The sequence below is a fragment of the Manis javanica genome, chromosome 4 (assembly GCF_040802235.1).
Source record: "Manis javanica isolate MJ-LG chromosome 4, MJ_LKY, whole genome shotgun sequence".
NCBI lineage: Eukaryota > Metazoa > Chordata > Mammalia > Pholidota > Manidae > Manis > Manis javanica.
In genome coordinates, this window is record NC_133159.1 from 50669712 (window position 1) to 50696055 (window position 26344).

The window sequence follows — 26344 nt, forward strand, 5'->3', positions numbered from 1 at the left end:
CCCATGGCTTACAACCCTGATATCCACCCTGATGGGACCCCTGCTTATTCTTGTATTGCTTCTCACTTTTAGTCCCTGTGTTTTAAACCGGCTAATATCCTTTGTTAGAGAAAGAGTGAGTGCCGTTCAGGTACTAATGCTGAGGCAGCAGTATCACTCACTCACACATCAAGAAGAAACGAACATTCCATGATTGGAATGATCAAAAAGAAAAGTGGGGAAATGTAGGATCTAAGCATTCAGTGAAGACAACAGGTTAGCCTGTTAGCCTAAGCACAGCCATCTTGAGAAGCTCAGAGGCCATTTTCTGAATATGTGACTCAGAAAGGCCTTGAAAAACGAGGTGAAAAACAAGTTAATCATAAACACCAGGTGGTGGGCAGCTGCGGCCTTCAGACAGCTAACCTTGGTCAGTTAGTCATACATACCAAGCTTATCTTGCTGAAACACTGTATGGCTGAGGGTGTTCTTATCTCGTGAACCCCCGGGATGTGGCGCCAACCGAAGATTTATGCGTCCTTGGAAAAAAAAACCCTGTTACGTGCTTGTAGAACAATACTGTCTTTTTAGAAAATGCTATAAAAACCTCCGGCTTTGACTGCTCGGGGTCCTTGTTGAGACCCGCTGAGTCGGGCTAACACTTGGACCCCGGCTAGCTGGTTCCTGAATAAATTCCTCTTGCTTGTTGCATCAAGAGACACCTTTCGTGAGTGATTTGAGGCGGCGTCCTCCTCTGGGAGAATCCAACACAACCAGGGAGGTTTGCTGAGGACTTTTGGTTTGCCGCACGCTGGTGAGAACAGAAGACGTGCTTAACTGGCGGGATGATTCCCTTTCACCTGCAGGAAAGAGAAGACCCAGGACTGGGCAAAGCGCACCCAAACTTTATCCTTTCTGGCTGGGGTGCTGGGGCGCCCCAGCCGCGGCAGCCTGAGAAACCGCAGGCGACCGCGAGAGGGCACACGAGAGACGCTGCAGATCCTGGGTCTGCAAATGGCGTCCGCGCCAAGAGAAAAAAAGTGTTAAATTATTAAGCTGAGTCCAAAGTGGAAGCTAGAGGGGAAAGTGAGGAATGGCGGGCGCCGACTGGCTGGAGTAAAAGCTTACATGACCTCCAATGCACGCAAAGCCTACGAATGTCAGCTCTCCCACTTGCACCTGGTCTGGTAGTTAACAGTGCAGGAAAGTAGACATTATCTTCATAGCTGTGTTGTAGTTTCATCCTATGACTTCTGTTGCCCTGCAATCTCCCCTTTCCCAATAACCAATCGGATTAGTTTGCTTAGCCCTTAACACTGAGCAATAAGTTAAAGATGTAGGAGCTTCAGGGCTTGGGCAAGGACTTTGCTCCTTAGGTGTCAACCCACCCCCAACCCCACCCCCCTTAATCCACCCCTCTTCCAGGATCTGCACTCTGGACGAGTCTGTTGCAGGAATCTACTATTTTATTGTGTAGGATGCACTTAGAAAGTGCATAGAAATTTATCAGCTATTAGAATTGATTTTAAAAAGCATATATGTTAGGTTCAGGGGTGACAGAAGTGACTAAGGCCCGTTCCCTGCCCCTGACTTGCTTAGTCTAAAGGGGAGGCAAATAAGGAAACAGTGATGCAGTAGACGGAGAGGATGCTATGATAGCAGGAAGCAAAAAAAGGGATTGTGGGAGCAGTAGAGGCAGCCAGGTGGCCAGTGCCAGGGCGAGGGGGGTGGTATGGCTCGGCGTTCCGGGACAGGAGCAGCATTTTCAAAGTGAGAATCGAGAATGGTGAGTTCAGCAAACTAGGAAGCATCAAGTGCAGCTGGAACGTGAGACGTGAGAAGTGGGAAGAGATGTTAACTGGTCAGGCAGACAGGGTCCAAGTCAGGAAGAACCCCCTAGGTCCCTTGACAGAGCCTGGTATTTATCCTTTCAGCATTCTGGAGTCACTGAGGTCACTTAATCTGGGGAGTTTTGTCATCAGATTTGTCCTTTAAAGAAGTCACTCTGAACAGAACAAAAAGGCATTCTACTGTATAGGAGAATATATTTGTAAACAACATATCCGACAAGGGGTTAACATCCAAAATATCTAAAGAACTCACACGCCTCAACACTCAAAAAGCAAATAACCCAGTTAACAAATGGGCAGAGGATATGAAGAGACAATTCTCCATAGAAGAAATTCAGATGGCCAACAGGCACATGAAAAGATGCTCCACATCACTAACCATCAGGGAAATGAAAATTAAAACCACAATGAGATATCACCTCATACCAGTAAGGATGGCCAGCATCAAAAAGACTAAGAATAACAGATGCTGGCAAGGATGCGGAGAAAGGGGAACCCTCCTACACTGCTGGTGGGAATGTAAGCTAGTTCAATCATTGTGGAAAGCAATATGGAGGTTCTTCAGAAAACTAAAAATAGAAATGCTATTTGACCCCAGAATCCCACTCCTTGGAATTTATCCAAAGAATACAAGTTCTCAGATTCACAAACACACATGCACCCCTATGTTTATCGCTGCACTATTTACAATAGTCAAGATATGGAAGCAACCTAAGTGTCCATCAGTAGATGAATGGATAAAGAAGAGGTGGTACATATACACAATGGAATACTATTCCGCCATAAGAAAGAAACAAATCCTACCGTTTGCAACAACATGGATGGAGCTAGAGGGTATTATGCTCAGTGAAATAAGCCCGGCAGAGAAAGACAAGTGCCAAATGATTTCCCTCATTTGTGGAGTATAACAACGAAGCAAAACTGAAGGAACAAAACAGCAGCAGACTCACAGACTCTAAGAAGGGACTAGTGGTTACCAAAGGGGAGGGGTGTGGGAGGTGAAAGGAAAGGAGCAACATGCAGCAGCAATTCACCGGAGAAATCCACTTTATTAGGGAAAGGTGCTGGGTTATATAGGAAGGGGCATGGGGTGATTGTGGTGTTACTTCTACGGGGCTGTTGGCTGTTGGCTAGGTGCTGGGATTGGGAGGGGAGCGAGAGGTGATTGCGCTTCAGGTGGCGCCGGCGGGAACCGAGGATCCCGAAGAGAAGCTGGAAGTTCGCCATCTTACTGGTGGGGGCCCTTCATTCCCCCCTTTCTCTTCTATGGGGTTGTGGACGCTTTCTCTCTGACTGCTTCCTGCCAAATGGGGGCAGAGAGGGGAGTGAGGGCTTGGGGATTGGGAGGAAAGGGTTGATAGGACTCCCCACAGTAAGGATGAGTAGATGTGGACTTCTTCAGGTTGGAAATCAATGAAGGTTCCCTGTAACCATAGGTCGAGGACCTGTTGATTCTAATGGTGCCAAGAGGATATGGGTGTCAGGAGCCGAGCATCTGCGGCCATTGTTTCCAGGAGCAGTTTCCAGCGGAGAGAGGGGTCCATCTCAGCGTGTGGTGAGGAGGTTACGTGAGGGTGAGGGATCTTCTGTGGCCAGAAGCTGAGTAAAAGCTGGTTGAAAGCTTGATTAGAGATTTTTCCGACTTGGGATTTTGGAGGAAAGAGGACAGTAAGGTCAGGAGTCTGGAGGGAGGGACAGTCTGTAAACTTTTGTAGGTTAAGAGATCTTTTAGGTGATGTGGGGACAGAATGGTAAGGGGCGCCCTGAATGTTAGTTTATGAGCTTCCTTCTGCAAGAGCTGTCCAGCGGCTAATGCCCGTAGGCAGGGGGCCCATCCCCGAACTGTGGGGTCTAATTGCTTGGAGAGATAAGCTACTGGGGCAAAGGATGGGCCATAATATTGGCCTAGGACTCCTAGGGCTTGACTGGACGTCTCATGAATGTATAATGAGAAGGGCTTCGACAAATCAGGAAGATGGAGAGCTGGCGCTTCCACAAGGGCTCGACGGAGCTTAATGAAGGAGTGTCAGGGTGAGGAGGATAATGGTTCTTCAGGTGGGCTCTTGCTAAGGTCGTATAGGGGTCTTGCCAACAGGGAGAAGTTAGGGATCCACGCTCTAAAATACCCAGCCAGGCCTAGAAAGGAAATGATTTCTGTCTTGGTTTTGGGAATGGGCAGGTCAGAGAGGAGCCATTTTCTGTCTAAGGTAATGGACTTTCTTTGTTGAGACAGAAGGAGTCTGAGGTAAGTGACAGAAGGGGAAGAGATTTGAGCTTTGACGGGGGATACCCGGTAACTTCTGGAAGCTAGAAGGTTAAGTAGGGAGGCAGTGTCAAGTTGAGACTGTTCTCACGAGGGACTGCAGAGTAGAAGATTGTCCACGTATTGTAATAAGGTGGACTTGGAGTGATTATGATTAAACTGTTTGAGGTCCTGAGATAGGACCTGTCCAAAAATATGGGGACTATCTTGGAAGCCTTGTGGCAAAACTGTCCAAGTGAGTTGTTCAGAATGTCTTATGTATGGGTCCGTCCAGGTGAAGGTGAAAAAATCTTGGGAAGAGGGGTCCAGAGGGATAGGAAAAATGCATCCTTGAGATCTAGGACTGAGAAGTGGGATGCCAAGGCAGGGATCTGCAATTAAAGGGTGTATGGATTTGGAACTAAGGGATGGATAGGGACAACGGCCATGTTGATGAGGCGAAGGTCTTGGACAAGGCAGAAAGATCTGTTGGGTTTTTTTTAACAGCTAATATCAGGGTATTATACGGGGAGTGAGTGGGTCTGAGGTAATTTTTGTTTAAGAGATCTTGAATGATGGGTTGGAGGCCTATGAGGGCTGAAGTGGTTGGGGGTATTGGGCCTGACAGATATACTGAAAGGGGTCATGTAATTTGATAGAGGCAGGAGGACATAGAGCCACGGAGGGGCTTGTAATGTCTCAAACTTTGGGATTTACAGGATGTATGAGGGCAGAACCGGAGCTTTCATTGGGTAGAGGGGGGTCGTTGGCTATGAGGGCCATCAGAAAGGGAGTACTGGGGGCTGTGAGAGTGGATATAGTTATGGAAACATGGAGGAGAGAAAGGATGTCCCCTCCTAGTAAAGGGATGGGACACTGGGGCATAACCAGGAAGGAGTGGGAGAAAGGTATGGGATTGTCTTGGATTGTGCATAAAAGGCGGGGGGGTGGTTTAATGGGAAAATCTGTTTACTTCCTACCCCGACTACAGGAGTAATGGTAGGCGTGGTAGGGACCCAGTATTCTCGCAAGACTGAGAAGGTGGCTCTTGTATCTAGGAGGAAGGAGATGGGGCGACCGTCTACTATTAAAGTAATACTGGGCTCCTGTTTGGTGATGGAAATGGTCGCACGAGAAGCCCCCGGGCCCCGTCAATCTTCTTCTGTCAGCCCCACTACGGTGGGCTTAGGATGGGGGTTGTTCGTCCAGCCTCCTCTTCGGGTTGCTGGGCAATCAGACCCCCAGTGGCCCTTTTTGTGGCATCTGGGGCATGGGGTGGTAGGAGATCTGGGGGAGGGGCACCCCTTTAACGAATGTAAACAAGCTCCTGGGGGGCGCTCGTTTGTAGAAGGGCGCCCAGGTTGTGGTTTTATCAGCTGGGCCAACATTTGGAAATTGGCTTTATCAGCCTTTTGTTTACGGTGTTTCTCCTCCTCCCGGTTATGGGAGACTTTAAAGGCCACTGTTAGGATCTCAGTCTGTGGGGTAGCGGGGCCCTGTTCTAACTTTTTCAGTTTAGCTTTAATGTCGGGGTAGCTTTGAGCTAGGAAGTATGTCATAAGGATGAGCCAGCGCCAGAAAAAGAAGACGAGGGCAAGCTGCTGCTGGTGTCGGGGGGAAGACGGGGCCCAGTTGGGGTATCCCGTCTCCCGGGTTTCGGCACCAATGAAAGGAAAGGAGCGACACACAGCAGCAATTCACCGGAGAATTCTGCTTTATTAGGGAAAGGTGCTGGGTTATATAGGTAGGGGCATGGGGTGATTGTGGTGTTACTTCTACGGGGCTGGTGGCTATTGGCTAGGTGCTGGAAGTGGGAGGGGGGAGAGAGGTGATTGGGCTTCAGGTGGCCCCGGCGGGAACCAAGGACCCCGAAGAGAAGCCGGAAGTTCGCCATCTTACTGGTGGGGGCCTTTCAGGAGGGTAGGTGGGGAGGGAGGGAGGAAGGGATTGAGGGGTATTATGCTTAGTCCACATGGTGTGGGGGATCACGGGGAGGACAGTGTAGCACAGAGAAGGCAAACAGTGAATCTGTGGCATCTTACTAGACTGATGGACAGTGACTGCATTGGGGTATGGGTGGGGACTTGATAATATGAGTGAATGTAGTAACCACATTGTTTTTTCATGTGAAACCTTCATGAAAGTATGTATCAATAATACCTTAATTAAAAAAAACAATAAATAAATAAATAAGTCACTCTAATAATGGAGTAAAGGCAAGATTTCAGGGCAAGAGAATCTCAGATACCTGTACCAGTCTTCACATTATTTCCATACTCCTCTTTGAAATCAGTTTGCAAATAAAATGGGGACACAAGGGATGATAAACCTAATTGTGAGTGGGGACAGCTGTGTGGGAGTCCACCTGGGAAAAAGATAAATACTTCCCCAGAAAAGGGACATGGGTCAACAAGCCAGATAAGATCCATAACTTCTCAGTTTCCATCCTGGAATCTCAGCATAAGAGTCTTACCAGAGGAAGAGGAGATGAGTGGGTGAGGCCCAAGGAGCAGGGTGTGAGAGCTCACCCTCCCATTTCTCAAGATAAGAGCTTACACTTCTAGTCACTACGGGGTATTGCATTTGTTTTTACAGATCAAGTGAGCGTGAATGGTGCTGAAAAAGGAATGTGGTTTAAGCAAGTTGAACTCTGCTGGAGGCTCATTTCTGGGAGCTGGAGTTTTGAGAGCTCTTCTGTGATTTCTGCAAAATCTGTTCACCCCTAAAATTCTCTCAGTAAACAGCTTCATATCCACCTAGCTGGCCAAGTCAAAACCTTAGAAGTCACCCCAACATCTCAGCCCCCCACCCCTAACGCTCGTCCGGAGGATGCCCACGGTTCTCCCCCTCCGGAGCCGGCAGCCTGGCCTAGCCCACCATCACTTTGTTCGTCAAGCTACTAACTGTTCTCCCAGATTTCACTTTATCAACCTTTAGTTGATATTCCATAGAATTAAATGATCTTGAAATGTTAATAGGACCGTGGAACCTTCACCCCACCCTGCTTCAAACCCTTCATTGACCTTGGAACAAATCCAGTTCTTTAACATGGCCCAGGTGATCTATTTCTGCCAACATCTCCCTTGCTATTGCAGCCTCTCTCCGGTTCCTCTGGCCCCAAACTCCTGCCCCTAGGGCCTGCTCTCAAGTGCTTCCTCCCATTTTTGTGCCTGGTAACTACCCTTCAACCTTCGATTCCAGACTTGAATGTCACTTGCTCAGAGAGGCCATTTATGATGCCATCATATTCTAATACCTCCTGTTATTATTATTTTTGCCTTCATTACACTTATAGTAATGAAGTCTGTAATAATGTATTCATTTGTGTTTTTGTTTGTTTACCATATGGCTCCCCTACTAGATTGCAAGCTTAATGAAGGCAGAGATCATGACTGTCTTTTTCAAGGCTGTATAGCCAGCTCTTTGCACATTGCTTGCCATATAGTAAATGCTCAACTAAGATTAAATGAAAGTATTAATTTTTTTTAAGACTTCTTGATCCTCCAGAGTTATAAACCTTTCCTCCTTGGTATCATAGACAGATACTAATGTTTAGTGGCTATGTGTGTGGACTCTGGGGCTGTTTCAAATGCTTGCTCCTAAGATTTGGGCAATTTACTCCATGCCTTAGTATCATCTGTAAAATGGGGGTGATGGTAAGAATAATACCTACCTCATAGGATGACATAATAAATATTAAATGAATTAATACATATGTAAAAACAGAGCAGTGCTTGGTACATACAAATATTACCTACTATTATTATATCTGTACCACATGCACCATCTTACTGATGCAGGGGTTCTTGTTTGCGGAGTTGAAGAATGAACTTGCAAAAACACCCAAGGTAGTAGAGCCAAGGAGAGATACAGTTAAGAGGACAGACAGAGCTCCTGGCGAGAGCCCGTAGTGGTGTGTTGTCTAGGGGTTTTAAAGGCAGTTGAGGATTTGGGGGAATGTGAAAAAAAGCTTAGGGCTGTGGACTTGTTAAGTGGACCCTGAATATTTAGAATTAACTTAACACAAGCAACTTCCTGCTCTAATGATTTCTTCCTGAGATACCGGTGTCTTGGTCTGGGAGTGTATCAAACAAGGCTGCCTGCCCAGCCCCCAGGTGGGCTGAAAAATTGTTTGCTAAATAATAAGTTAAGAATCTTACTTCTTAACTTCCTGGGTGTTAAAATGCAATCTTACCTTTAAGGTGGAATCCTTCCTGCCTTATGCTGTTTATGGCAGGGCTTGCTTGCCATTATTAATTGTCCAGATTGCAAGTCACCTCATCAGATCTGAAGGAGGAAAGACAGCACATAGGCCTGGGCATTTTAGCATGCTAAAGTGAATCTTACACATGATTACAAATAATTAGCATAATAAAAACATGTGCTACTCTTCTTTATCTGGGGAATATTAACTGATTTTACTGAAGAATGACACTAGAGCTTAATGCTTAACACAGAGTTTTGGTAGGGGGTTTCCTTGCATGTAGCTACATTGCTCTGACTGTAAAAATCCTGCCCTGCTTTTTCTGGAGGCCCTCACCCTACTCTGAGTATACCCCACGGTCCCTGTCTCATTACTAGTACTTGCATCACTTCACTTTGTAGTTATTTTCATACCTGTGACACTCCCTAGGTCATGAATTATATCATCACTTACTTCAAGAAACAATGAGCTGGCAATATTATCAAGAATCAATCTGTATCATAGTCGTCCCTATTACAACCTAAATAATCAGTTGTACACAAAGATTAATGCAAATGGACAGTCATATCAGTACCATACTATTATTTATAAAGTGAAAACTGCCTCTAGGTCCTCCAGTAATCCACTTGGAAACAGTTAAATACCACACAGCACAGAGCCAGCCCATGGAAAATGATGCAACTACTACAAACCATATTTTCAAAGAAATTTTTGTGCTGGGTACACAAAACTAAAAGGACATAAGAATAAGTTTATAAAATTGTGCATTTCTTTGGGATTCTATGTGATTTAATTTTCATATTTACTATTCCTGTACTTCCCAAAATTTTACACTTTAATGAAAAGGTGTTTTCTTTTTTAATCAGAAAATGAGTTTTTAAAGACCTGTTATTCTTTTTACCTTTTGGCTTTCATCCCATTATCTTTACTGTTTCACAGAGTGTGGTCCATGAACAGTTTGCACCAGAATTGCGTCGCAGGAATCCTTAGGATTCAGAATCTGCATTTGAACCTAGCTCCTCAGGTGAGTCTTCACTGAACACATGCTGAAGATCGCAGAGCCTCAGATTAATCAACTGGGAACGAAGAGAAAAACCTGTGTTCAGTATTTAAGGGCAGTGGTTCTTAAGAAAGCTACGCACACTCGTGGCCAGAAGATGGCGCAGGTTTTCCGTTTGCCTGATTCTTGCGTAGTTGAAGGCTATCTTGTTCAGAAGAAATTGTTTGATCTCTTTCCGTAAATCCGGAAGAGGATCCCCACTCTAAATTGTGATAGGAAAAGAGAAACTGGAATCTTTAATAACGGATGGGATTAGGCATCCTGTCTCATCCATAGAATCCACTCTTCTCTAGTGAAAGATTAGTAGATTAGGGTATGTTTTCTGGGCTAGAATAGTGCTACACCCCAAAAGAATGTGCTAGGCAATCCATTGTTTTGTTTTGGCTGCAACACTAGGGCCATCTGTTAGGTTGGGTGAGTCTCGGTGGGATTTAGGAACAATAGCTGTGAAAAGGCAAGAAACACAGTGTCTACTTCCAGGGAAGGTAGATATGGATGCAGCAGGCACCCTAAGCCTGTTGATTCCACCTAGTTAGGTCTCTTCTTTTGCTACTACTTGGAGTCCCAGCACCCATGGGCGCTGGAGACAGAGCCTCCCTCCTTGGGCTCCACTGCGCAAGAGTTTGGCAGTTATGCGAGCACAGCACCCACAGATATGTCAGTACCTTGTCCTTTGAGACTCAGTCCTCTAGTACAGCTCCCAAGAAACCTTCCCCAGACCTCCCCTGCCAGTCTGGCTAACAGCCTTCTCTCCGTTCATAAACTCTATGGCTTATCTTTATCTTTCCAATTAACATGATATGTTAAAATTAATCTTTTTGCAAGATCTGTCTTTCCCAGGAGATGCTAGCCTATCAGGTACTGGTTTCCTACATAATGACAGTAGATTGGAGAAAGAAAATATCATTCACAATAGCAATGAAAATAATGATTACCCATGAATAACATTCCACCCCCACCCCACAAAAAAATGTAACAACTATTTGAGGGGAAAAAAAACTGCCAAAAGTTTAAACTAATGATGATATTAATGAAATTAATAGCAAACAATTATGAGAGGCTTACCATGCCAGAGGCACAATTCTAAGCACCTTTGTGTTTTATTTCATTAATCAACAATTATGCAGTAGGTACCATAGTACTTCTCATTTCACAGGACACAGAGGTACAAAGAGGTTAAGTAACTTGCCTGAAAATATTTCATCTTCATTTGCTGGAAAGCTTGAATATATATATATAATTCTTCCCCAATTGTTTCTCTTTATATTTAATTAAAATCTCAAAATCCCAAAAGAAGAAAAGTTCACTGGTATAAGAGATTCATAGTTTATGTAAGTACGTATGTGTACAGAAAAATCCAAAAGAATGTACATCAAAGTATGGGAGCTGATCTTTACTTCTCTATACTTTCTTATATGTAACAAGCTTGTTGCCGTGTCCATGTATTATGAAGCTTTAAGAACTCTGAAAGACACTTTCACTGAGTTAATTCAAGTCTCCAACACTGTGAACTAGGTTACTATTTTGCCCACTTTATAGATTTTTTAATGGAGCTCAGAGAGGTTAACTAACTTACCCAGGGTCTCACTGGTAAAGCAGTGGTCTCACTCTGACAGCCTGAATCTGAAGCCAGCTCTCTCATGAGTAGACATTATTGCATTCCAAGAAAGCACTGACTATACACGTGATGAGTGCCTCATAGCACAGGTCCCAGGATGCTGGGACACAGAAGAGTTCCTAATTCTGGCTAGAGAGTCAAATGAGGTTTCCCCTTAAAGGAGGTATCATCAAAGCAGAACTTTGAAAGAACAGGGCATGGCACATTGTAGGTTTTCTTCAGCATTCTACTGCTACAAGTCTAGGAATGCCTCTTCTTTTGGGGCTTAGGGTGTCCTGACAGCTTGCAGGGGGTCAACTTCATAATCAAACTGGAACCAGGCAAAATCCTTTATTCTGACAAGCCAAACAAGTCAGAAGAGCTACATGGACTCAAAGATAGACCCAGCGTCAGGCACTGAGCGCCCTTCAAGGCTCAGCCTGTCTGCTTGAATCTCTACTTCCCATGTGGTTCCTTAGGATCATTCTGGACTGTGTAGGGGCCTAAGGGACACTGGTTTTCAAATATTTGTGCTCATATTCCTCACAAAACACATTTTTAGGTTGTCATCTAAAGTTTTTTTAAATCGTAAGTTTAGATAGTTTCAAAGGATATATTTTCTAGTGTTTTTCATATTGTGAACACACCTTAAGTATTTTTTTTTGTCAAAAACAGATTTAGCTCATTTACTTTATGGAACGTGTTCTCCGGATAACCCAATTGGCAAAGCCAGCCCTATCAGACAAATCATACGTTCTGTCAGGACAAGTTGGACGACATATTTTGTTTCACATAATGGTGTTAAAGTACATCCTGGATCTGTCTCACTTTTGATTGTCAATCCAACAGAGACGGGTAAGGAGAAAGGGAGGAAGGAAGGGAGAGAGTGAGGGGTTATGGGAGAGAGGAAAGGGTGGCTGGCTGAATGAAGGAATGGATGGATGCATGCATACATGGATGGGTGAATGGGTGGGTAGGTGGGTGGATGCATGGATGGGAGGGTGGATGGGCAGGAGGGTGGATGGGTGAGTGAATGGGTGGGAGGGTAGATGGGTGGATGGATGGGTGGGAGAGTGGATGGGTGGATGTGTGGGTGTATGTGTGGGAGGGTGGATGGGTGGGTGGATGGGAGGGTGGATTGGAGGATGGATGGGTGGGTGGATGGGAGGGTGGATGGGAGGGTAGATGGGTGGATGGGTGGGGGGATGGATGGGGGGGAGGGTGGATGGGTGGATGGGTGGGTGGATGGATGGGTGGATGTGTGGGTGGATGTGTGGGTGGGTGGATGGGAGGGTGAATGGGTGGGTGGGAGGGTGGATTGGTGGGTGAATGGGTGAATGGATGGGTGGGAGGGTGGGAGGGTGGATGGGTGGGTAGGTGGGTGGATGGGTGGGTGAATGGATGGGTGGGAGGGTGGATGGGTGGATGGGTGGGTGGATGGGAGGATAGGTGGGTAGACAGATAGGTGGGTGGGTGGATGGTTGAGTGGGTAGATAGGAGGGTAGATGGATGGATGTGTGGATGGGTGGGTGGTTGGGTACATGGGTAGATGGGTGGGAGAGAGGGGGAGAGAGGGTGGGTGGGTTGGTGTATGGGTGGGTAGATAGAAAAGCTTGTTGCCTGGAAGAAATGAAATGCTTCTCCTTTCAGTATTTCTTATGGAAGCCTCACAGCATGCTGAGGATTCCTACTCAGAAGCAGGTACTGTCAATCATATTTTTATAGGGAAGTGGGGAATGTTCTCACAGTGAGTCCAGTAATCATTTTGTAAAGTGGGGAAAGAAAGATTGGGAAAGACACCTGGGAAGGTAAGAAAGTAGAATTGTCATACCTCAGGCGCCTTCTCAGGCAGATCAGTTTAGAGCTGATACATGTGGAGACTGAGTCCCTTACAACTACTTAGGCACCACAAATTGTGGGCTGAGGGGCTGTGGTGCCATGGCCTTTCCCTCTTGCCCACCTGTAGCTCTCTGGTTGGCACTTGCACCGAGGACTCGGCACTGAGACTGTCCAAAGCCCCAGGGGAAATGGTGCAAAATTCACCGTTTGCATAGTGGGGAAGAGCAATTCATATATGCTCTGTTCTTTCCTTCACTTCCCAATCTGACTTCATACAATGTCTCATGTGTGCTTTTATCCCTGAATCTTGACTAAACTTCTAAGGCTTAACCCATTGGCCTAAAAAATATTGGGCAGTTGCATTACCTGTCTTCCTCTTTGTAACTATAGTAATCTGCTGTGCATCCTTTTTTGGAATGAACGTGTTGAATAGCCCTTCACTCAAGGGCATTCGTACAATCCCAGGAGAAACACTAAGAAGCCACCCCTGCATTAGGAGATATTCCTGTCAGTGGAGTGAACCAAGTGTTCTTTCTTACAGCCAAGGAACTTCACACAAAAAAAACTGAATTTAGACATTTTAACACTAAGCATTTACAAATTTTTAACATTATACTTGTGGCCATAAGTATTTTGACTATCTCTTAATGAGATATATTGAAAGGTAAAATAAAATGTAAATTAAATCCTCTTAGATTAACTTCCATAAATACCGCAAATGTTCTTAAATATTAGTTAATAGTGAACAGAATAAATAAAATGTTACATTACCATTAAAAAAAAAAAAACCCAAACTAACTATTCAGACCTTCTGGAAGGCGTTCTGGAAAGCCTCTGAGGACCCTAGAGGCAGCAAGCTCCAGTTGGAAACCTTCCGTTGTAGGGGAACCATCAGTCAACTCCACTTTCTTACAATAAGTAGGCCTTTATTAGCCCATTAAACCCTGAGCCTAAGGCTCCAATCTTTTCATTGAAAAAAACTGGTGCACAACAAAATCTCTTGAATATAAACACCAGCAAGTTTTTCCTGAACACATCTCCTCAGGCAAGGGAAACAAAAGCTAAATTGAACAAATGGGACATCAAACTAAAAAGCTCTGTACAGCAAAGGACACCTTCAAGCAGAACAAACAAGCCTCCTACAGTATGGGAGAATATATTTGTAAATGACATATCTAACAAGGGGTTAACATCCAAAATATCTAAAGAACTCACACTCCTCAACACCCAAAAAACTAATAACCTGATTAAAAAATAGGCAGCGAGGTCTATGCGGTTGGCCTGAAAAGGGGTCTTTCCCCCTTTGGGGGATAAAGGGCCCCACTCCGGAGGCTCGGACCACTGCTGGAAAGCCACTGCTACTTTTGACTCCCTCCCGGGCCTTTGAATCCAACTTTTCTCTCTTGGAACTCCAGCAATGGGACAAGCATGATATCATTGATCATTCCCCTCAAAGACCAGATAGCACGAGTGGCGAAAATGTTAGCGGATAGTTTGGAACCACATCTAACATTAAGTCACGAGTAAACAGCCTTTCAGTCCTGGGAGCCATTATATCTGTACAACAAAGACTTAAACTTTATAACAAAGTACCTCCAAATGGCCTGGTTGTTTACTGTGGTACAATTGTAACAGAAGAAGGAAAGGAAAAGAAAGTCAATATTGACTTTGAACCTTTTAAACCAATTAATACGTCATTGTATTTGTGTGACAACAAATTCCATACAGAGGCTCTTACAGCACTACTTTCAGATGATAGCAAATTTGACTTCATTGTAATAGATGGTAGTGTGCCCTCTTTGGCACACTCCAAGGAAACACAAGAGAAGTCCTGCACAAATTCACTGTGGATCTCCCAAAGGTCAGTCAGCCTTGCGTTTTGCCCGTTTAAGAATGGAAAAGCGACATAACTAGGTTCGGAAAGTAGCTGAGACTGCTGTGCAGCTGTTTATTTCTGGGGACAAAGTGAATGTGGCTGGTCTCGTTTTAGCTGGATCAGCTGACTTCGAAACTGAACTAAGTCCATCTGATATGTTTGATCAGAGGTTGCAGTCAAAAGTTTTAAAATTAGTTGATATATCTTATGGTGGTGAAAATGGATTCAACCAAGCTATTGAGTTATCTACTGAAGTCCTCTCCAACGTGAAATTCATTCAAGAGAAGAAATTAATAGGAAGATACTTTGATGAAATCAGCCAGGACACGGGCAAGTACTGTTTTGGAGTTGAAGATACACTAAAGGCTTTGGAAATGGGAGCTGTAGAGATTCTAATAGTCTATGAAAATCTGGATATAATGAGATATGTTCTTCATTGCCAAGGCACAGAAGAGGAGAAAATTCTCTAACTCCAGAACAAGAGAAGGATAAATCTCATTTCACAGACAAAGAGACAGGACAGGAACATGAACTGATTGAGAGTATGCCCTTAGTGGAATGGTTTGCTAACAACTATAAAAAATTTGGAGCTACGTTGGAAATTGTCACAGATAAATCACAAGAAGTTTCCCAATTTGTGAAAGGATTTGGTGGAATTGGAGGTATCTTGCGGTACCGAGTAGATTTCCAGGGAATAGAATACGAAGGAGGAGACGATGAATTTTTTGACCTTGATGACTACTAGGTAGTCGACACAGGTCCGGCAAAATGTGCCTCACCCTCCATCATCCAACCCAAGGAGCATACCCGCGGTGGAATCCAAACAGATCCCTGCCTTACGACTGGAACACTTCCAGAATTTAATCCAAGAGCATTGAATATTGGATATTGAAAAGAAAACCGAAACAAAACCAGACCCAACCCTACACTTTGGTTTGTCATGGTGTCAGCGCAGCAGCCTACAACTAAGTTCCTAAACGGCACTTTGGACTAATTTAAAAAAGAATCCTAGTTTTTACTTTTACTCGATGGTGAAATTGGTTGCTCTTGTATTTTATGAAAAAAAAAAAATGATTTTTTTAACCTTCATACATAGAATCAAAAATACTTTAACTGCTGTAAACCTTCAAGAGTTAATAGAAATGAGATCATACTGGTTTGTTAAAAAGTTAAATTGCTGCATTTCGCAGTGACCCATTTACATGGCATTCTCAACTTAGACTGCATAAGAAGAAATATATGTGGTGAAATGTTGGAATCATTTCTCTCTTGGTCTCTGTTTAATGTTGAAAGGGTGAGCTAAGGCAATTTCAACCTCACTCCCTCCCCCTCCCCCTCCCCCTCCAGACTGTCAGTTCCAAGGATGCAAATTGCACTGCAAAGTCAAACTGACACCTGAAGCATTTGGGCCAGTGCACTGTTTGCTTTCATCTGTTTGCAGGCACATTTGTGCCCAGGATTTGGGAACCCTTAGCATCAGTTGCATTGACAAGGGTTCCTGTAGTCAGCCTGCTGGATACCAGTTTGGGATGGATATGATGGGGTTTCTGTGCTATTGCTGGGATTGGGAGAAATAAAACATGCAATTTAAGTAGAAGCAAAGAAATTTAAAGAATATTTAATTTTGCTTAGGTCTGTCCTTAGTAAAAGGGAGGTGGTCGTGTTTTCCTTGTGTTGGATGGCATGAGATTATGTGAATGTTTTGATTTAAAAAATGAACAGCAAGGTTTTTCACAGGAACGACAGACATGTATGACTGTGCATGTAATTATAAACCCCTGACCTCCTGGTGGGGTTGAAGCATCTGTTTCAAAATAAGGGACTTCAAAGGACCTCTCATATGAGAAATTATGGGAGGGGGGTGGGAAAGGCAGGGGTGGAAAGGGATAGGACACAGCTTCTGGCACCAAGGACTTAACCGTGTTGGATCCAAAAGTGGGCCTGACAACCTGAAGCTTCTGCTTCACAGCTGGGCTATAAGTGGGACTCGACCCCAGCTGACATGCAAAGTCATGGCGTGCCCGAGGTGGTGACAGTGAACAAAGTGTATAGGATGTGCCCAGTGGTAGCAATGGAAGGAAGTATACCAAATGGACTTTGAAGGACCAAAGGTTTTAAAACTCGATTGGTATCACCCCTACACTGATAGGGTAGTGGGGTGCATTTGGTTTTCAAATTGGGTACTTTTAACACTTTAGTGCCTGACTGCTGTTCTTCACTGACTTGACTCAGTCACTTGTAGCTTTATGGATCTGAACCAGCTCCTTGTTCCCAGGTTGCAGACCTGCCTATCGTTCCAATAATCCTGTTTCACTTGGGAGTATGTCTTAAATGTAAAGTTTCTGGTTCTCACACTGTACTGAGGTCCAAATGACTGTCTGTCGATGTATATAACCTTTATGTCTCAACCCCCCAGTGAGAAGAGTCAGTTCTTTGGTATTCACTGATATGGGAGGCTTCACCGGAACAGGCTTTTTTGCTTTGGGCTCTGCTGTTCGTTTGCAGAACACCCAAACGCGAACAAACATGCTCTCTTCACAGCAGTACCTTAGGGTTTTGTCATTGTAAATGGGTCTAATGTGATATGCCAAGACCAGAGAAATTGGATGTAAATTTACATTTTTGAATATGCTTGTTGTTTCACATGATACATTTAGGGTATGCAGCTCCTTTTGTAGTTTTTATTTTTACTATTTAAGTTTGGAAATGATGCCGAATTTTTTATTTCTTTTATCAATGTGTTCTCTTTGGTGATATATATTGCATTATATATTGATGTGTGTATCAATATATACTAATACGTATTACACTTACACATACAAACACATAAATAAGAGGGGGTGAAAACCATAGCCTTTGCATTCTCTATAGCCTCTACAGAGATATCCTAAGCAGCAAAATCTTGGTGTTGTGATGTACAGAAATGGAGAAGAGTATTAAACCATATTTAAGAATAAAAAAAAAAATAGGCAGAGAATCTGAACAGACACTTCTCCAAAGAAGAAATTCAGATGGCCAACAGGCACATGAAGAGATGCTCCACATCACTAATCATCAGGGAAATGAAAATTAAAACCACAATGAGATATCACCTCACACCAGTAAGGATGGCCAGCATCGAAAAGACCAAGAACAACAAATGCTGGCGAGGATGCGGAGAAAGGGGAACCCTCCTACACTGCTGGTGGGAATGTAAATTAGGTCAACCATTGTGGAAAGCAATATGGAGATTCCTCAGAAAACTAAAAATAGAAATACCATTTGACCCAGGAATTCCACTCGTAGGAATTTACCCAAAGGAAACGAGATCTCAGATTCAAAAAAACATATGCACCCCTATGTTTATCACAGCACTATTTACAATAGCCAAGACATGGAAGCAACCTAAGTGTCCATCAGTAGATGAATGGATAAAGAAGAGGTGGTATATATACACAATGGAATAATATTATTCAGCCATGAGAAGAAAACAAATCTCACCATTTGCAACAACATGGATGGAGCTAGAGGATATTACGTGAAATAAGCCAGGCAGAGAAAGACAAGTACCAAATGATTTCCCTCATTTGTGGAGTATAACAGTGAAGCAAAACTGAAGGAACAAAATAGCAGCAGACTCACAGACTCCAAGAAGGGACTAGCAGTTACCAAAGGGAACGGGGTGGGGAGGGCGGTTGGGGAGGGAGGGAGAAGGGGATTAAGGACATTATGATTAGCACACATAACATGGGAGGGGGGCACAGGGAAGGCAGTATAGCACAGAGAAGACAAGTAGTGACCCTATAGCATTTTACTATGCTGATGGGCAGTTACTGCTATAGGGTTGGGGAGGGGGGACTTGATAATATAGGTGAATGTTGAAACCGCAGTGTTGCTCATGTGAAACCTTTATAACATTGTATCAATGATGCCTTAGTAAAAACAAACAAAAAGCTGGTGCACAACATGCTGGGAGGTCTTACTCTTTTAAAAATGTGACCACAGTACCCTTTGCTGGAAGAAGAAATGTCTACCCCTTAAGGTTCTACTAGCTGGTTTAGGAATCAGATTGGCATGAGAAAGATTAACATGAGAGAAAAACAAAGTTTAAGATATATGTCAGGGGAAGCCATAGATATGGATTCCAAAAACAGTTGGGCAGAATGAGGCCTATGTGTCATCCTGAACCAAGGAGAAGGGGGTAGGATCCATGACTTCAAAGGAAAAGGGAGGCAACTCACGGAAATGTAAGAAGAGTAAAGGTTTGGTAAACAAAATACTTGATGGGGCACAAGGAAACAGTGGGGCCCAGAGAGAAATTTTAACAGACTTAGCCACATTGCTCCCTGTCTACCACCCCTAGTTGACATTATACCGGAGCTATGTATGGTGACAGCTCTCCACCTGGGGCGGTTTCTCCAGCTAAATTATTTTCTGCAATTTGGAAAGGGGTCAAAGTATCTTCCTGAGTCTTTTGGACCTTGATGGTTCTCAGCTAAAATAATCTCTTTGTCGCAATGGCACATCTTAGGACTGCCTCCCCTTGGTCCCTATACCTTGTCACACTTAAAACAAATGGAAAATGATCATAATACCATCCAGTATCCAGTCAGAGTTCAGATTTTCCTTTTTGTCTCCTGTTTTGGGTACTCTGGGTAAAACTGTGACATTTCCAGAATATCTCATCTGGCTTTAGTGCATTTGCATATCATCAGGGGCGGAGAGAAGTTCATCTCCATGTCAGTGGGTAATTACCCGGGCAACTGAGGGTGTGTCTGAACCTGAGAGTTTAAAGGGAGGGGCTGGCTTGCTTGCTTCTCCTGGAGCAGAGGAGGGAGATGGCCCTGGACTGCAGTTTGTAAGCAATAAACAGGTTTTAAACTTTATTTCTACCTTTGACTGATTTCGGTTTTTAGAGGTATTTTGCCCTGGGATTTCCTCTCTCTGGACTTACAGGTACTTTTCTGTGTTTGTCAGGATCTGGTGTGCATATGTGCTGCATATGATTATTATAAATGATATATGTTGAGTCTGTCCAATGGTTAAAAGATTGAAATGTAATCTTTGGTGTCCCGTTTCCTGCCTTTCTTTTCCCCTTGAAATTTATTTGTTAAACAAACAAGTCCTTTTGTCCTGTATGGTTTCCATCTCTCTGAGTCTTGCTGACTGTCTCACTACCCTGTCATTTGTCATGCTCCTCTGGTACTTTTTTTTTTAATTTTATTTTTATTAAGGTATTGATATGCACTCTTATGAAGGTTTCACATGAAAAAACAATGTGGTTACATTTATCCATATTATCAAGTCCCCACCCATACCCCAATGCAGTCACTGTTCATCAGTGGAGTAATATGCCACAGATTCACTATTTGCCTTCTCTGTGCTACACTGTTTTCTCTGTGATCCCCCACACTGTGTGTACTAAGCATAATACCCCTCAGTCCCCTTCTCACCCGCCCTCCCACACCCCTCCCCTTTGGTAACCACTAGTTCCTTCTTGGAGTCTGTGAGTCTGCTGCTGTTTTGTTCCTTCAGTTTTGCTTCATTGTTATACTCCACAAATGGGGGAAATCATTTGTCACTTGTCTTTCTCCACCTGGCTTATTTCACTGAGCATAATATCCTCCAGCTCCATCCATGTTGTTGCAAACGGTAGGATTTGTTTCTTTCTTATGGCTGAATAGTATTCCATTGTGTATATGTACCACCTCTTCTTTATCCATTCATCTACTGATGGACACTTAGGTTGCTTCCATATCTTGGCTATTGTAAAAAGTGCTGCAATAAACAAAGGGGTGCATATGTGTTTTTGAATCTGAGAACTTGTATTCTTTGGATAAATTCCAAGGAGTGGGATTCTGGGGTCAAATGGCATTTCTATATTTAGTTTTCTGAAGAACCTCCCTATTGCTTTCCACAATGGTTGAACTAATTTACATTCCCACCAGCAGTGTAGAAGGAAGGTTCCCCTTTCTCCACATCCTTGCCAGCATTTGTTGTTCTTGGTCTTCTCAATGCTGGCCATCCCTACTGGTGTGAGGTGATATCTCATTGTGGTTTTAATTTTCATTTCCCTGATGATTAGCAATGTGGAACATCTTTTCATGTGTCTGTTGGCCATCTGAATTTCTTCTTTGGAGAAGTGTCTGTTCAGATCCTTTGCCCATTTTTTAATCAGGTTATTTGTTTTTTGGGTGTTGAGGCATGTGAGTTCTTTATATATTTTGGATGTTAACCCCTTGTTGGATATGTCGTTTACAAATATATTCTCCCATACTGTAGGATGCCTTTTTGTTTGGTTGATGGTGTCCTTTGCCATACAGAAACTTTTTAGTTTGATGTAGTCCCATGAGTTCATTTTTGCTTTTGTTTCCCTTGCTCTGGCATTTTAACACAGTTATTTCCCCTACACTGTAACTTACAATCAAGTTTGATTATTTTTCTGCCACTTGCTTCTGCCATTTGATTTTAATTTTTTTTTTCACTTAACTGATTTTGTTAGGTATAAAGATCAGACCTGAGCAGTGGGAAAGGGAAGATAAGTTTCAAGGGGAAAACTGAACACACTCTGCCCAGGTAGGGGGTCCCATGAGAAGATAACAAATGCTTTGCAGGGAGATAACGTCTTGCCTGTGGGGAGAAGGCCAAGCCCATCCCAGGCAGGTGCAACACCCGGGCAACTGAACAAAACTAAGAACGGCCCAAATCACACCTCATCATAATCTCATTAAAATAAAATTGAGGTTTTGCTCCCTACCCATAGTCTTCTCTGTGTGCATTTTGGGAAAAGACATGCGCACCAAGAGAAATGAGGGTATAACTAGAAATTGCAATCAAATGACCTCACCCTGTCAATCAAAGAAGTGCCTGCCATCTAGGTCATGATACATGACCTCCCCAAAAGGTTCGGGGCCTTTGTCCACCTTGATGCTGGTCTGCTCCTCCCTCAGTGTATTCAAATAAAACTTGCGCTCTGCTTCATGATTGTGTCTCTGCCTTTCAATTCTTTTTTGTGGTGGGGACAAGAACCAAGGAGAACAAACTCAGCCCATAATAATTTTATTGATAAATCACCTCATTATTCATTAATTAATAAATGTCAGAGACATAAATGTAAGGGAATTTTTAAAAAGACCAAGTACTCATGTCCATCAATAGATGAATGAATAAAAAAGTGGTATATATATATGCAATGAAATATTCAGCCATAAAAAGAAAGAAATCCTGCCATTTGCAACAGCATGGATGGAGCTAGAGGGTATTAGGCTCAGTGAAATAAGCCAGGCAGAGAAAGACAAGTACCATATGATTTCACTTATTTGTGGAATATAAAAACAAAGCAAAACAGAAGGAACAGAATAGCCTTAGACTCACAGACACTGAGAAGTGACTAGAGCATACCAAGGGGAGGGTGGAAGGTGGAGGCAGGGGGAGGCGGAGGGGGACTGTTGAACCACTGTGATGTACATTTGATAATAAAAAATAGTAACAATACAATTAAAAAAAACGACTAAGTATTCATTGCTTATTCTACAGACACTAACTGAAAGCCTACCAGATAGTGAGGCTTTGCTGTTTCTTGGCTGTGTAACCTTGATCCAGTCAACCTGCATCTGAGATGTATAAGTCACGCCTGGTGAGCCCAATCACTGGAAACCCCAGAACTTCCATCCCAGAACAGCTTCCTGGGCTGTCTGGCTTACCCTTTTTTCTTTCTTTTTTTAAATTAAGGTATCATTGATATACAATCTTACAAAGGTTTCACATGACCAACATTGTGGTTATTATTCACCCATATAATCAACTCCCCAACCAACATCCCATTGCAGTCACTGTCCATCAGCATAGTAAGATGCTATAGAGTCACGACTTGTCTTTGTGCTACACTGCCTTCCCCATGATCTTTCACACCATGTATACTAAATATAGTACCCCTCAATCCCCTTCTCCCTCCCTCCCACCAGCCCTCCCACACCCCTTCCCTTTGGTAACCACTAGTTCCTTCTTGGAGTCTGTGAGTCTGCTGCTATTTTGTTCCTTTAGTTTTGCTTCATTGATATACTCCACAAATAAGTGAAATCACTTGGTACTTGTCTTTCTCCACCTGGCTTATCTCACTGAGCATAATATCCTCTAGCTCCATCCATGTTGTTGCAAATGGTGGGATTTGTTTTCATCTCATGGCTGAATAATATTCCATTGTGTATATGTACCACCTCTTCTTTATTCATCTGCTGATGGACACTTAGGTTGCTTATATGTCTTGGCAATTGTAAACAGTGCTGCGATAAACAGTGGTGCATATGTCTTTTTGAATCTGAGATCTCATTTCCTTTGAGTAAATTCCTACGAGTGGAATTCCTGGGTCAAATGGTATTTCTATTTTTAGTTTTTTGAGGAACCTCCATATTGCTTTCCACAATGGTTGAACTAATTTATATTCCCACCAACAGTGGAGGAGGGTTCCCCTTTCTCTGCACCCTCACCAGCATTTGTTGTTCCTTGTCTTTTGGATGTTCGTCATCCTAAGTGGTGTGAGGTGATATCTCATTGTGGTTTTAATTTTCATTTCCCTGATAATGAGTGATGTGGAGCATCTTTTCATGTACCTGTTGGCCATCTGAATTTCTTTTTTTGAAGAATTGTCGGTTCAGATCCTCTGCCTATTTTTTAATCAGGCTATCTGCTTTTTGAGTGTTGAGGCATTTGAGTTCTTTATATATTTTGGGTATTAACCCCTTGTCGGATATGTCATTTACAAAAATATTCTCCTATACTTGGCTTATCCTTAAATCTGGAGAAAGTATAGTGAGTACCAGCGAAGTCCATGTTAGCGAGAGGAGTGTACTCACTCACTCACTCCATGCAGCATGAGCCTGGTACATCTGTGTTAGAAGTCTGGGTGCAGGGGATAAATCAGTGAACAACATGAGATTCTTGCCCTTGTGGGCTAATGTTCTATATTAAAGTGGGGAAGGGTGAGAAAGACATAGAAATAAGGAAACAATTGAATTGAATGGATCAGATCAGATTCTGACTGCTGGGAACCAAATAGGGTGATGTGACAGAGTAATGGGACAGAGTGTGTGGCTCCTTTTAGAAAGGGAGTCTGGGAGGCCTCTTAGAGAACTTAACATTTAACCTCAGACCTGAGGATTGTTAAAAAAAAAAGGAATAAAGCCCAAATGGAGTCATTTGTCCCCCAAACCAAGACTTAATTACAGTTCCAACCTATTCCAGCAATGAGATCTTTTAACAGTCACTCAAGAAGTTTTGGGGCAACACCAATGAAGTAATCTGCCCTCTACATCAGCCCTCTCCACCCCCCAAAAGAAGGTTAGGTAATCTGTGTGGATAATGTTACTGAATCCCAAATCTGGATTCTTGTGGCCAATGCACAGTAGGCCAATCTCTGAGTTACTTGGTTGGAAGCAGAGAAAGCTTTATGATCAGAAGGGCCTCCCAGCAAGAGGCAGGCACCCTCCCAAATCTGCCTTGCTGGATTAGCCAAGGGATGGGTTATAAACTATGCAAAGGAAGGTGGGGCTTAGGGAGAGACTGGAGAGAACTTGAAACTTCTAGGATTTACAGGCCAATCCCATCTTCCTGGCACCACCGAAGGGGGTTTGGCTGGGCTCATGTTGACTCCATGTCTGGTATCAGCTCTGCAAAAGAGATGCTATCAGCCAACATGCCCTCTGGTCCTGTGACCAGCTTCAGGGGACAGGCAAAGGACAAGGCAAGGTTAATGATCTTACAAGGTCTCGGCAGCATGTAAACTTACTATGAAGGGAGAGTCCAGTGAAGGTACAAGCAAATAAGAAATATATGTCGGTCCAGTAAGATTCCCTACTCTTCTCCATAAGAAAACCCATAGAAGAAAGTGAAATAATCCCTTCTTTTCCTCTGCTAATAACATTTTGCCCCATCCTCCTTCCTATAAAAATCTTCCATTTCCTACTTGCTAGATGGGATGCTGCCCGAGTCATGAGTCTCTTAATAAAGCCAATTAGATCTGCACAATTTTTTTTTAACAGAATGAAAAAAGTTATCTGTGAAAGAACTGGGGAAAGTCACTTTCAGAGCAAACAGCTAGTGCAAAGGCCCTGAGGCAGGAATTTCAGTATTTTCTGAGGAGCAGAAAGGAGGCTTCTCTGTTATGGGGAGCAGTACTAAGACAATGTTAAAGGGGTGTCAGGAAGGGATCAGGACTTAGAATTTTACTCTACCTGAAATGGGAAGCCACAAAAAGGGGTTAGTGGGGAGGACTGCAGAGGGATCAGAGGGTAGGCCAGGAGACCAGTGAGAGATGATGGGTCTCAGACTGGACTGGAGCCATGGAGAGGGAGAGAAGGGGACAAATTCAAGGGCTTAGGAATGATTAAAGATGGAGACTGAAGAAAAGAGGACTCAAGTGTGGCCTCTGGGTCTACGGCTTGAGCCAGGAGGCAATCAGTGGTGCCTCACAGTTGGGAGCCTGGAGCCCGACCTGTGGGGTGGGGTTAGGGGCGGGGCAGCCCGAGGCGCGGGTCTGGTCTGGGGTGCAGCCTGAGAGGTGATTGGGCCTAGAAACTTTCGAAATCTACAGGAGAAGGGGAGGAGCCAGCCAAAGGCGACCGGTCGGTCCTCCCTCCTCGCTGGGCTCCAGGCTGCGTCTTGAGGCCGGGACCTTCTCCAGGTGAGGCTGGCGGGAGTATGGGGTGCGGGGGGCGCCGCCTCGGCCCCCTCTGGCTTTACGACCCGCTTTGTTCCTCACGGGTAGTGAGAAAGGCACCTCCTTAAGGTCCCCTACCTCAGAAATGGGGGATGTTAAAATAACAGTGCCATGCGGAAAAAATGAAGTCGAAGAGGAGAGGAAGTAGTTAAGCGGAGCTCCCAAGAAAAGGGCGGGGGGTGGTGAGCATTTGTACACAGTGGCTTTCGGGAGCCGCGGAACCAGAGCTTTGGGGCCAGGCCGACCTGCGCTCTGATTGTGTTTGCATTTCCTTTACCATCTCCCAACTTACTTCCTAATAGTATTTCTTGATCTGACTGGGATGCTACTGATTTGGAAGTAGTAAATTTCCCTGCATTGTTAGGAAGATTGATGGCATTCTTCAAACGAAAAAAGGAATACCTGTTCACTGCCAAAATATTGTAGAATATGTACCCCAACTAGCACATAGAAGAAACCACCTTCTTCCCTGTCCCTTTGCCGCGTGTGGTTCTAGATCCTTCCCTTCAGCCCCCTGCTCACGTCCACTCCCAGACTCCGTTAATATTTCAAGTGTGTCTTTTCATACTTACCCTCATGGTCATATCAGTGTAAGCAAACACAGCTAGAGAAGTACTTTATTGTGTGCTTATAAAATGGGGTACTTTTATGTGTCTACATGTAAACACTAAACTTTGAGTCGTGTGCATACCAGATTTCGCTGGAACTCTAGGCATTGAGGCACCGAGTCCTGCTCTGCAGAGAACTCATCTTCCAGGCGAACGATCCTCACTGGGTGAACAGCTAAGACTCGGGAGTCGGGCGGCTGGTTCGCTGGGTAAGTGGTGAGCCAATGTGAGTGCGCGTGCGCCGGAACATACAAACGGGTGAATCTGGGAACGACCTTTGGGCTGATGGGGAGGAAGTCTTGGGAGCAGACAATGTATTAACCTGCCCTCTTTCGCACGCAATATCCTAGACCCTATGAAATTCTATCTGTTCTGGGTTCAGAATCCCTAATCGAG

The 26344-nt window shown here is 44.0% G+C and overlaps 1 long non-coding RNA gene and 2 pseudogenes across 1 annotated transcript; 2 read left to right on the forward strand and 1 right to left on the reverse strand.

The window, feature by feature from the left end:
- Positions 1 to 2964: 2964 nt before the first annotated feature.
- LOC140848690 (uncharacterized) lies at positions 2965 to 9454 on the reverse strand. Its single transcript, XR_012129792.1, has 3 exons — positions 9177 to 9454; positions 8267 to 8358; positions 2965 to 3129 (listed from the first exon to the last, which is right to left on the reverse strand). It is a non-coding gene; the product is annotated as an uncharacterized lncRNA (long non-coding RNA).
- Positions 9455 to 13055: 3601 nt separating this feature from the next.
- Positions 13056 to 13419, forward strand: LOC118973538 (phosphatidylinositol N-acetylglucosaminyltransferase subunit P-like; annotated as a pseudogene).
- A 772-nt stretch (positions 13420 to 14191) lies between these two features.
- On the forward strand, positions 14192 to 15803 carry LOC108397666 (eukaryotic peptide chain release factor subunit 1 pseudogene; annotated as a pseudogene).
- The last annotated feature ends 10541 nt before the right edge of the window (positions 15804 to 26344 follow it).